Genomic DNA, 13,558 nt, shown 5'->3' on the forward strand with positions numbered 1-13,558 from the left:
TCTACATTCCCAGGATGTGCTTTTAGGAAGGCTGAAGTGCTTTTCTGTCTGTAGCAAATTTCCAGGTATAAAGCAGGGAGATGTCTTAATCTGAAGCATTACGTACTAAGTACTGATAACATGCATAAAATCCTTCACTACATTTCTTATGAAATCATGTGGCCCTAGAGACTATGATAAAATGTATCACAAGTTTCTGCCACGTTGTTTTGAAGATAATGTGTATGTCCATGTGAGTATGTGAAAAGAAAGTTAAGTGGTCAGTGGCTGTATGAGAGCCATTAAACATTTAAGAATGTTTAGAAAATAAAAAAAGCATGCTGTTCTTACAGAATTTTCTTGATTTATCTGCCTTCTTTCCTCCACCACCCTAAAATAACTCCAATGTCAAAAATAACAAGGTACTCAGAATTATTTTGAAATCATAAAGAATTAGCTGTAGATGTGACTGCATAGGAGAAATGAAAATTGCTTTTAGTTTATCTGTGATTTCTAACAATGGTAAACATTCCATCATATCTTACTATTTCATATAATTTTGTGTAGTTATTTACCCACACATGCCCTTGCAGACTCGGAGTTGAAAATTTTACACATGCGTAACCAATAATTGGATGCTGTTGCATTGGAAGGATGTGCAGGGAGAGGGTTAGCACATGATTCAGGCAAAAACAATTAGATTAGATAAGTTTCATACGTATAGTACTTTATAAATATATTTCCAGTAAAATGCGTACTTAGCACCTATCTCCTGGTGTAGTCAGAAGAGATGTTTTACAGATGAAGAGATTACAACCTTATGATCAGAGAAAGTGACTTGAACAAGATTCAGACTCGGTAAATGAGGGGCTAGAGATTAGAGTCCAGGCCTTCAGACTCTAAGTATTCCTTCTGGATCATCTTTCTGCCATAGAACACTGAGCCTGAAAATTACTAAATTTAATAAAGTCTTACAGTGTTCCTCATGTATTACCTCAGATTTCAAATGCAATTATTAACACACTCAGTTCAGCTTAGGTGGGCTATAGCCACTGTTCTGCTTTGTGAATCTGGATCTAAAGCTAATAGTCCTATAATGAAGAAATGAGAGTGGGAAGTAGCAACTGGGAAAAGGCCTCAAATGTTTATCTTAGTGGGTTGTTTTTGAGCAAATTCATGTCCCAAATATGATCACTAAGTCAACACATCTCTGATATATTGATCTATATGAATGGAGATTGCCTAAATCAGTAGTCTGCTATGTTTGCATTCTGTCAACCTAAATACACACGCATGTGCTTATACACACAATGCACAAATTAATAATGACATGATATAGATTTTTTTTCCACTTCAGTCGATTGTTTCACAACTCGAAAACTAAAGTAAAAAGAAACAAAAATAAAAACAATATGAGGGACCTGGATGGCGCAGTCAGTTAAGCGTGGAACTCTTAATTTTGGCTCAGGTCATGATCTCACAGTTGGGTTGGTGAGATGGAACTCTCCGTTGGGCTTTGCACTTCCAGCACTGAGCCTGCTTGGGGTTCTCTTTCTCTCTCTCCGTCTCTCTCTCTCTCTGTCCCTCCCCCTCTCTCTTCCTCTCTCAAAATAAATAAATAAACTTTAAAAATAAATAAATAAATAAATAGAAACAATATACAACAAAAGTTTGTCTTTATGATGTCTTCTGTTAATCTCAGCACTATTTTCACTTCATTATCATTCTATCTTATGATATATATTTTTCACTTTGCTTTTTGCCCTTTATTTTAGCCAAATAGTGTATATTTGGTTAGAAAAGCAGTTTTAGCAATAGGAAACAAATAAACACAATCAACAATTTATTGCCTGAGAAGGATTTAGATCAGTAATATTTTTAAGAAATATTAATTGAGGGGCGCCTGGGTGGCTCAGTCAGTTAATCGTCCAACTTCACTCAGGTCATGATCTCATGGTCCATGATTTTGAGTCCCACGTCGGGCTCTGTGCTGACAGCTCAGAGCCTGGAGCCTGTTTCAGACTCTGTGTCTCCCTCTGTCTCTGACCCTCCCCCGTTCATGCTCTGTCTCTCTCTGTCTCAAAAATAAATAAACGTTAAAAAATTAAAAAAAAAGAAATATTAATTGAGCATTTATTAATTGTAGGCATTTTTCTAGACATTAAACATATCAGAAAAAGAGTCAAATGCCCCATGTTTAAATCCTAAAAATATGAATTCTATTTTTATCTCAAGAGCTATTAATTGGACTTTTAGTCCAATAGGTTATTTTTAAAATAATTACCTTTTAAATAAATTTCCTTAAAGAAAAGTTTTGTCATTTAATATACAAGATTAAATGAAAAACACAAAGTTAACTAAAGTGAGTCTTAATTCAGTTAAAAATTTGGGAGCTATGAAAGATGAGTGAATGAATCACTCAGCACATTTATATTTAATCTCAGTCTTAAAAAGGATTCATTCAAACATATTGAGGTTCTGGAGAGATTTTGATTTATTTTATAATAGTAACTTGCAGAAATACAATTCCTTCTCCATATGGAGCTTCATGCAGCAAAGCTATGTCTGAAAAGCTGATTTTTTATTCAGTGCCAAACATTCATCTTAGCCCCAAAACCTTAGTTGGTTGGAGGTTGTGAATTAAAGACAGCTCCTTAATTATATTCAGAATTCCAAACTTGCTTTTTTTTTCACGTGATCAATTTTTGTAAATGCCAGACCAAGCAGATAATAAGATTATACTTCCTTAATTGAATAAACTTTTAAATATTTTATGTATGTATGTATGTATGTGTGTATGTATGTATATATGTTTTCTGGCTGGAGCAATTGACGCTTCTCATCAATTAGGTTTTAGTGTTCCTCATTGGGAGCCTTGTTGAACCTCTAGTTAGCAAGTGATAAAGTGATGAACACTAAATTAAAAATAGAACTAGCATACAATCCGAGAATTCCACTTCTGGGTTTTTATCTGAAGGTAATAAAAACATTAACTAGAGATATCTGCACCCCCGCCATGTTCATTGCAGTAATATTGACAATGGCCAAAACATGAAAACAGCCTAAATGTCCATCAGTGGATAAATAGATAAAGAAAAGATGATATATGTGTTTGTGTGTGTGTGTGTGTGTGTATATGTTATTCGGCCATAAAAAAAAAAAATCTTATAATTTGCAACAACTTAGACGGACCTTGAGTGCATTATGCTAAGTGAAAAAGTGATATATAGAAAGACAAATATTGTATAATCTCACTTATTTGTGGAATCTACAAAAAAATCATAGATACAAGGAACAGATTGGTGATCGCCAGAGATAGGGGGTGAGTGGGCAAAATTGGTAAAAGGTGGTCACTTATAAAATAAGTCCTAGGGATATAATATATAGCATGATGACTAAAGTTAATATTATTGTATATTTGAAAGTTACAAAGGAACTAGACTGAAAAAATTCTCATCACAAGGAAAAAAGTAACTATGTGTGGTGATGAAAGTTAATTGGACTTATTGTGGTGATCATTTTGCAATATATATTCATATTTGGAGTCACTATGTTGTAGACCTGAAATGAATATGATATATATCAATTGTATCTCAATTAAAAAAAAATAAAATTAAAAAATTTAAAAGTGAACTTGTTTACCTTCATATACATGTTTTGTAATAAAAAATATTGTATAGAAATGGAGATTTATTGAGTATCACTTTTATTTATTTTTTTTTCAACGTTTATTTATTTTTGGGACAGAGAGAGACAGAGCATGAACGGGCGAGGGGCAGAGAGAGAGGGAGACACAGAATCGGGAACAGGCTCCAGGCTCTGAGCCATCAGCCCAGAGCCCGACGCGGGGCTCGAACTCACGGACCGCGAGATCGTGACCTGGCTGAAGTCGGACGCTTAACCGACTGCGCCACCCAGGCGCCCCTATTGAGTATCACTTTTAAAGGGTTAGCCAAAGCTGTAATTACTTGCTACAAGGATTTATGCATACAACTGTTCAACAGTCCAGAAGAACTACAAGAAGAGGGATAAAGAGAGAGAAAGAGACATAGAGAATAGAAAATATATAATTATACTTTGGTAACTAATAAGACATTTATGGTAATATGTTGAATTTTTATTGAAATTCCACTCTAGACTGTTTAAAGGTTAAGACACTATAGTAATGATTTGCATGTCACCTAACCTCTTAAAGTATTTTACCTCAAAATTCAATTGACGATATTTGTTTTCTCCCTTCATAAATGTAAGCAATAGAAAGCAAAGATCATGACATTATAACTTTGCATCATTGATATACCAATATTTTCAGAAGATTTTCATATTTTTGCCCTTTCTAATGTGTAATCTGTATGTTAAGTAAGCTGATTCTGATTTCTTATATAAACAATGCTTCATTTTCCAAATTTTGGAGATAGTGAATATTTTAATAAGTGAAAAGTACAATTTCAAGTTCTTAAAAATAATGGAAACCAGACTCTCATAGATAAAGTATTTTTTTCCATATGAAATAATGTTCTTTCTATATCTGACTTGTGAACACCCTTGATTTTCAAAATACTATGAATTGGTTCATGTATTTCCAGTAGCTAAATCATTCAGATTACAATCATTTTAACTGTCAGAAAGCATTTACTTAAATAATAAATTTAATATAGTTTCACATTATTATGGCATTAAAAGTGATGTTTGTTCCTTTAAATACTTCAAATGTGTAATTCCAACTCTGGTCTCCCGTGGGCACAATGTGGATTCTTATGTTTACATGGACTATAATTAAAAATATAGTGTGTTGCACAATTTATTTTGATTCAGAAAGAATTCAAGTGTCTATCTGTTTTCTTTTCTGTGATAATTTTATTCCAGAGGTAAGTGGGATTTCAAATGTTCATAATTGTAAGTAAATTATCTTTTATTTATTTCTGCAATCCCCCATACATATGAAGATTGCACATATATAACTATTTAATATTCAAAAGACAACTGACAAAGATCTTATCTTATACTTCCTTGTAGAATGCTTTAAATTACTTACTATTGAATCAGTTTTATAGCTTTTAACTGAATCAAGTGTAATAAAGTTTTAAAAATCATTATTAAAGTATAGTGTTTATGGAAAGGTAATAAATGTCATTAATAGAGCACTGTCAATAAACTGTTATCCCAAGTTACCTACATTGAGAGAAAAAAAATGGTAGATAAGTAATAATTGGTTGTAAATATATTTGTTTTAACACAAAACTTTTAACTGTTTCAAATCTCCAATTTCCATGATCAGAGCTCTTTATTTCGAACGGACTTAGGACATGAGACTCCATCAGTTTACAAACACCTTAGTAAATTACAAGAAAAAGGGAATCTTCTGAATGGCCTAATCTCCAGAAACCTATAGACTCAGTTTTCTGGTGCCCTAGTATCCCTCTCCCCTCCACAGTGATGTGGGGAACAAAGGCAAAAAGAAAATGGCAGGTAAAATTAAATTTCCTTATATCCTACAGCACATTGACAAGTACTTGAGGCAAATACAGAGTGTAACATTCCTCCAGGAAGCCCCTACCATCCACATGTTAATATGCCTTACTAGAAGAAAAACAACTTTAGCTTGACGATAGCAAGGTCTCCGGTATCTAAGGAGTCTTCTTTAGCATGTCAAAGCCCCCCCTTTGTCTTTGCCTCCCTCAACTCCATAATATATAATTAATCACTCTCCACAACCCCCATTGCAGCTCTTCCAGCCCAGGGGTCTTGTCTGAGTGCTTTAACAAAATCACCTTTTTACGCAAAAGATGTCTTCAAGAATTCTTTCTTGGCCATTAGCTCCGAACCCCACCATCACTCCAAAATTTCATCACTTGTCTCACTTGTACAATATATTTATATTATTGATTCAATTTTAATACTATTCTACAGAAGAGATGAAGTTAGAATAACATTTCTTAGTAAATAAAGGACAAGCTTTATACTTTTTATTGTAATTGTGTCCTTCAGTGCAAAGCAAACTTACATTGTTAAGATAGATTTTTCAGACATGACTCAAAGTTATGGCGTGTAATACTGATGAGGCAGCGTGGGGCAAGCTAAGGGCAAAGTACAGGCTAACAACACCCTTCCCACCAGGTGGGACATGTATGAGATTCCTTGGACACTCCTAGCTGTCCAAAAACAAAGGAAAGGAAAGAAAAACAAATGGTTAACTGATAGAAATCACAGTCCTAAAGGACATGGGTCTCCATCAGTTCACAAATATCTTAGTAAATTACAAGAAAAAGGCAATCTTCAATAGGCTGATCTCCAGAAACCTATAGACTCAGTTTCCTGGAGCCCCAACATTTCCCCTCCATAGTGATGTGGGGAACAAAAGCAAGAAGTAAATGGCAGGTAAAATTAAATTTCCTTATAACCTGAAGCCCATTGATAAATACCTGTGGCAAGCAGAATAAAACATTTCTCCAGGAACTCCCTACTGTCTTAATGTTAATGCTTTGCTAGAGGAAAAAACAACCCTAGCTTGACAAAAGCTAGGCCTCCAGTAATCTGTGTCTCTAGCATATGAAAGTCCCTTTGAAAATGTCCCTTTTGAATTTATCTCCCCCAAGTCCATGGTATATAACCAGTTACCCATCACAACCCCAATGCAGCTCTTCCTGCCTACAGGCCCTGCCCCTGTGCTTTAACAAAATCACCTTTTTGCACCAAAGAAGTCTCCAAGAATTATTTCTTGATCATTGAGTCTGGACCCCACAAACCTCACTATCACCCAAAACTTCATCCATACCAATGTGCTTGTTATATAATTCATACTCTTATTTTAGTCCTTATTTATTCCCTATAGGCTAATCAGTACTGAATCTCTCAACACTGTTTTGAAATAAAGTTTCACCTTTTAAAAATTGTGTCCCACAGACCTAAACCACAATCCCACACTAATCCAATGTTTCACACAAATGACAACCAGTATCTTATTGCAACAATCAGTGTTACTCTTAAAGATAACGTTTAAATTCCAGGCACATTATTTCATTAAGTGGTATACTCTCAGTGCTTAACACATGGCTGTGCATAGAACAAGCCCAAAATAAATACCTAATGGGCACCCCCAGAAAACCCACATAAGAACAATGCAGGAACAAGGACATCCTAACTTAGAAGCTATTGTCCCATTTCAGCAGAAAGATCTCCCAGATCAGAATCAGAAGACCTTTACAATGGCTAAAATCAGTAAGACAAGAAACAATGAGAGGAGGTGGAAAAGGGGAAGTCTCTTGTACTGTTGGCAGTAATGTAAACTGGTGCAACCACTATGTAAAACACATGGGATTCTTCAGACAGTTAAAAATAGAACTATCCTATGATCCAGTAATCATACTACTGAATATTTACACAAATAATACAAAAACACTAATTCAAAGGGATATATGTGCCCCTATGTTCATAGCAGCATTATTTACAATAGCCAAATTATGGAAGCAGTACAAATGTTCATCAATAGATGAATGGATAAAGAGGTAGTATATGTATACACACACACAAACACACACAAACACAGGAATATTATTCAGCCATGAAAAAGAATGAAATCATGCCATTTGCAATGACATGGATGGAGCTAGAGAGTATAATACTAAACGAAATAAGTCAATCAGAGAAAGACAAATACAATCATGACTTGAGCTGAAGCCCAACGGTTAACCAACTGAGCCACTCAGGCGCCCTGAAATAGACTCTTAACTATAGAAAGTCCACTGATGTTTACCAGAGAAGAAGTGGGGTTGGTGGGGAGGGAGATGGGAAGATAGATGATAGAGATTAAGGAATGTACTTGTCATGATGAGCACTGGGTGATGCATGGAATTGTTGAATCACTATATTGTACACCTGAAATTAATATAATACTATATGTTAACTAACTGGAATTTAAATACAAACTTAATGCAAACAAAAAGAATCAGATCTTGATTCTGTTGCTTCTGCCACTTCCAGGTTGTACAACCTTGGGTAAATCACCTAACCATTCAAGTCTTCAGTGTCCTTATTTAAAAAAAAAAAAAAAAAAAAAAGAAGTAACTTTAAGAGGTGACATACAGAGAATTGAATTCTTCTAATCTAAAACTTCTATGACTACTGAAATGTCTGAGCTTTTAACCTGAATAATATTATTTCCAATGCACAATACATTTAACAGAGCAGGTTGAGCCATATGCTTTTAAATGGTCAAAACTTCATGCTTAATTGAATGTTAATGGTCACAAAGCTCCTAAGTCAATTAATTCAGTAGTTGGTTGGATTGTATATTCCAATATGAGCTTACCTGCACTATGTAACAACAACAAAAAATCCAGTTCTGATTTTATTATTTCTTAAGTATAAGAAGCCTTTCCTTGTTAATTACATGAAATATATGAGTATTGAAATTCATTGCTGTTGATATCATAAATATGGAAATATCTAAAAATCACCTAAGTCACATCTCTATAACTTTTGGTACAACTAGAAATGTTGTAATAATAACTTTATAAGAAAAATCCTGCTAATTCAAGTCAGGCACAATATTAAAAAGAGTCTCATTCTAAAGACAAGATTGACAGTAGTTATGTTGGAAAGAAAATGGAGCTGCCAAGAATAACTCTGTTAACACTGACATCCTAAGCAAAAGTATTTAAAATATTTCAAATTCTTGTTCATATATGATAGGGTGGTTAAAAATAAAGAGATGCCCAAATAAGGCTCAGAATTGTGATTTACATATAAAAATGTAATGGATTTAAAATTTAATACCACCCATATAATTAATTCAGAAACCAAATATAGCTGTATAAATTAAATGAAGCTTTTGTAAGCAATAAAACTTGCTTGTAATTTTAATTGCTGAGTAGAAAGTGGCATTTGAAAACCCCTCAGAGAAATCTTAGGATTTATTTTCAGAATGATACTAAATGGGCATTTTGATTTATTTTCTTCAAATCTACACTTTGAAAAAGTTTTTATGAAGTCTGAGAAAAGTGAATTAAAATAGCTGTATTAAATCAGGAGACAGGCAACAGTCTTGTGAGTTGCCTAGTAAGGAACATGAGGTTCTGGCAATATACAAAGAGAAATTAACAAAACTTAGTACAGAGAGCTCAGAGATACAAGGAATAAAAACAGCTCGATTAATATAACCTCCAGGCAATGCCATACTGACCTCTGTACTAATGGAAGTATTTTGAAACCCCTAACACTTCCAATATAGAAAGGCCTAGAAGTCCACACTCATTTTATAAATGAACTAAGGATAACTCAGGAGATCAGGTAAATTCCCTAAGGTCATTAGATAATGCAAAGTCCAAAGTATCTCCAGGCTTCAAATTCTTAGTCTAATATTCTTTTCCCCTTTGCTTTGTATCATTTTTTTTTTTAAGATACAGTATCTAAAGCATAGCTTTTTATAAATTGCTAAACTCTTTAAAAAAATTTTTTTTTAGCATTTATTTATTATTGAGAGACAGAGAGAGAGAGAGAGAGAGAGAGAGAGAGAGAGAGAGAGAGAGAGCATGAGCAGGGGAGGGGCAGAGAGAGAGACACAGAATCCGAATCCAAAGCAGGCTCCAGGCTCTGAGCTGTCAGCACAGAGCCGATGCGGGGCTCGAACTCACAACCGGTGAGATCATGACCTGAGCTAAAGTCGGATGCTTAACCGACTGAGCCACCCAGGCGCCCCAAATTGCTAAACTCTTTAGTACATGTTTCCTTTTGGTGGTCTAAAGATAATACCAGTGATTTCATCTCAAGCTATTAATTACTCTTTAATAAGAGATTTTAAAATATAATTAATTTCATAATTCATCACTAAATATTTTTAAATATTTGATTTATAAGGAATGAATTAAAATAAGCTGCAATTTATCATTATATAAAAATTTTATCATTATATTTATATAATGATATAACAATTTTATAACAATTATATCATTATATTCAGAATAAATATGGCAGCTTAAATATGCCTAAAAACATTTGCAATAAAACAGGAAAGGTTTGAATCTTTGAGTTGGTAAAATAATAGTTCTTACCACCTCTGTTCTAAAATATCAGGGATCAAAGAACATCTTTTAAACCGTATTTAAGCACGTAGATGTCTCTTGATTAAGTAAATGAAGACAGAGAGATAAAATAAAGTTGTCAGAATGCCATCTTGTCTTTTTTGTTACCCTAAGAAATTGGATGTACCACAAGACTACCTTTTTTTTTTTTTGAGAGAGAGAGAGAGAGAGAGAGAGAGAAAGAGAGGGAGAGAGGGAGGGAGGGAGGGAGAGAGGCAGAGGGAGAGGGTAAGGAAGAGAGAGAATCTTAATCAGTCTCCACTCCCAGCACAGAGCTGACATGAAGCTCAATCTTAAAACCTTGAGATCATGACCTGTGCCAAAATCGAGTCTGACACTTAACCAACTGAGCTACCAAGGTGCCCAAAGAATACCTCTTTTGTTAAAATTCTATCACCCTCAACTATTCCAGTGCTTTCAAACTTTAGTTGCATCAGAATTTTCTGGTTAAAATTAAACTGCTGATCTCATACCTCTAGTTTCTGTTTCGGTAAATATGAGATGCAGACTGAGATTTAACATTGCTAGCAAATTCCTTGGTGATGTTAGTGCTGCTGGTGACCACACTTTAAGAAATCAAGCAATCAATCCCATTTTTAGTTGCACCAAAAACTGTAAGATACCTAGGAATAAACCTAAAAAAAGAGGTAAAAAATCTGTACTCTGAAAACTATAGAACACTTGTGAAAGAAATTGAAGAGGACAGAAAGAAATGGAAAAACATTCCACGCTCATGGATTGGAAGAACAAATATTATTAAAATGTCTATACTACTTAAATAGAGGCATCACAATTCCAGACTTCAAGCCGTATTACAAAGCTGTACTCCTCAAGACAGTATGGTACTGGTAAAACAGTCACATAGATCAATGGGACAGAATAAAAAAACTCAGAAATGGACCCACAACTCTATTGTCAATTCATCTTTGACAAAGCAGCAAAGAATATCCAATGGAAAAACAGACAGCCTTTTCAACAAATAGTATTGGGAAAACTTGACAGCAACAAACAGAAGAATGAAAATGGACCACTTTCTTACACCACACACCAAAATAAATTCAAAATGGATGAAAGACCTAAATGTGAGACAGGAAAACATTATAATCCTAGCAGAGAACATAGGCAGCAACCACTCTGACATTAGCCATAACAACTTTTTGCTAGACATGTCCCTGGAGGCAAGGGAAACAAAAGCAAAAATGAACTATTTGGACTTCATAAAAACAAACAAACAAAAACAAAACCAAAACAAAACACTTCTGCACAACAAGGGAAACAATGAACACAACTAAAAGACAACCTATGAAATAGGACAAAAATATTTGCAAATGACATATTTGATAAAGAGTTAGTATCCAAAATCTATAAAGAACTTATCAAACTCAACACCCAAAAGACAAATAATCCAGTTAAGAAATGGGCAGATGACATGAATAGAATTTTTCCAAGATGAAATACAGATGGTCAACAGACTCATCAAAAGATGCTCAGTATCACTTATCGTCAGGCAAATACAAAACTTCAATGAGATACCACCTCACACCTGTAAGAATGGCTACAATCAACAACACAGGAAATGACAGATTTTGGTGAGGATACAGAGAAAAGGGACCTCTCCTACACTGTTGATGGGAATGCAAACTGGTGCAGCCACTCTAGAAAACAGTATGGAGATTCCTCAGAAAGTTAAAAATAGAACTACCATAGGACCCAGCAATTGGACTGCTAGGTATTTACCTGAAGGATACAAAAATACTGATTCGAAGGTGCACATGCACCCCTCTGTTTATAGCAATAACCAAACTATGGAAATAGCCCAAATGTCCATCAACTGATGAATGGATAAAGAAGATATATATACACACACATACACACACAATGGAATATTACTCAGTCACAAACAGAATGAAATCTTGCCATTTGCAATGATGTGGGTGGAGCTACAGTGTATTATGCTAAGCAAAATAATCAGAGGAAAACAAATACCATATGATTTCATTCACTTGTGGAATTTAAGAAACAAAACAGACAAACATAGGGGGAAGAAAACAAGAGTTGAAGGCAAACCATAAGAGACTCTTAACAGTAGAGAATAAAATGAGGGTTACTGGAGGGGAGATGGGTGGGGGGATGGGCTAAACGGGTGATGGATATTAAGGAGGGCACTTGTGATAGCATTGGGTGTTGTCTGTAAGTGATGAATCACTAAATTCTACTCCTGAAACTGAAAAAAAAGGAATCACAGTTTTGCTCTACTTAGTCCATTTGTATTTTAATTCATACAATTCTACATTATTATGTACAAATTTTATTAATATAATTGTCAACATATGGTTTCCTGTAGGCTATTTTTCTTTTAACTGGAGGAAAAAAAAACTTGACCTGGGTTAATTTTCATATTTATACTCCCCCATTGTTTAAAAACATAGTATGCCTTGGCACAAAAACAGACACATAGACCAATGGCATAGAATAGAAATCCCAGAACTAGACCCACAAACGTATGGCCAACTCATCTTTGACAAAGCAGGAAAGAACATCCAATGGAAAAAAGACAGTCTCTTTAACAAATGGTGCTGGGAGAACTGGACAGCAACATGCAGAAGGTTGAAACTAGACCACTTTCTCACACCATTCACAAAAATAAACTCAAAATGGATAAAGGATCTGAATGTGAGACAGGAAACCATCAAAACCATAGAGGAGAAAGCAGGAAAAGACCTCTCTGACCTCAGCCGTAGCAATCTCTTACTCGACACATCCCCAAAGGCAAGGGAATTAAAAGCAAAAATGAATTACTGGGACCTTATGAAGAGAAAAAGCTTCTGCACAGCAAAGGAAACAACCAACAAAACTAAAAGGCAACCAACGGAATGGGAAAAGATATTTGCAAATGACATATCGGACAAAGGGCTAGTATCCAAAATCTATAAAGAGCTCACCAAACTCCACACCCGAAAAGCAAATAACCCAGTGAAGAAATGGGCAGAAAACATCAATAGACACTTCTCTAAAGAAGACATCCGGATGGCCAACAGGCACATGAAAAGATGTTCAGCGTCGCACCTTATCAGGGAAATACAAATCAAAACCACACTCAGGTATCACCTCATGCCAGTCAGAGTGGCCAAAATGAACAAATCAGGAGACTATGGATTCTGGAGAGGATGTGGAGAAACGGGAACCCTCTTGCACTGTTGGTGGGAATGCAAATTGGTGCAGCCGCTCTGGAAAGCAGTGTGGAGGTTCCTCAGAAAATTAAAAATAGACCTACCCTATGTCCCAGCAATAGCACTGCTAGGAATTTATCCAAGGGACACAGGAGTACTGATGCATAGGGGCACTTGTACCCCAATGTTCATAGCAGCACTCTCAACAATAGCCAAATTATGGAAAGAGCCTAAATGTCCATCCACTGATGAATGGATAAAGAAATTGTGGTTTATATACACTATGGAATACTACGTGGCAATGAGAAAAAATGAAATATGGCCTTTTGT

At 35.0% G+C, this 13,558-nt stretch overlaps 1 long non-coding RNA gene across 1 annotated transcript in view; it reads right to left on the reverse strand.

Moving 5' to 3' along the window:
* Positions 1 to 6,118: 6,118 nt before the first annotated feature.
* LOC121035759 (uncharacterized) overlaps positions 6,119 to 13,558 on the reverse strand; it is a 17,181-nt gene continuing 9,741 nt past the window's right edge. The window contains exon 3 of the long non-coding RNA XR_005793053.1: positions 6,119 to 6,253. This is a non-coding gene — a long non-coding RNA (uncharacterized LOC121035759). The remainder of the gene's footprint in view (positions 6,254 to 13,558) is intronic.

This window comes from Herpailurus yagouaroundi, unplaced genomic scaffold (genome assembly GCF_014898765.1).
Source record: "Herpailurus yagouaroundi ecotype Mexico unplaced genomic scaffold, PumYag 162, whole genome shotgun sequence".
In the NCBI taxonomy this organism is placed as follows: Eukaryota; Metazoa; Chordata; class Mammalia; order Carnivora; family Felidae; genus Herpailurus; species Herpailurus yagouaroundi.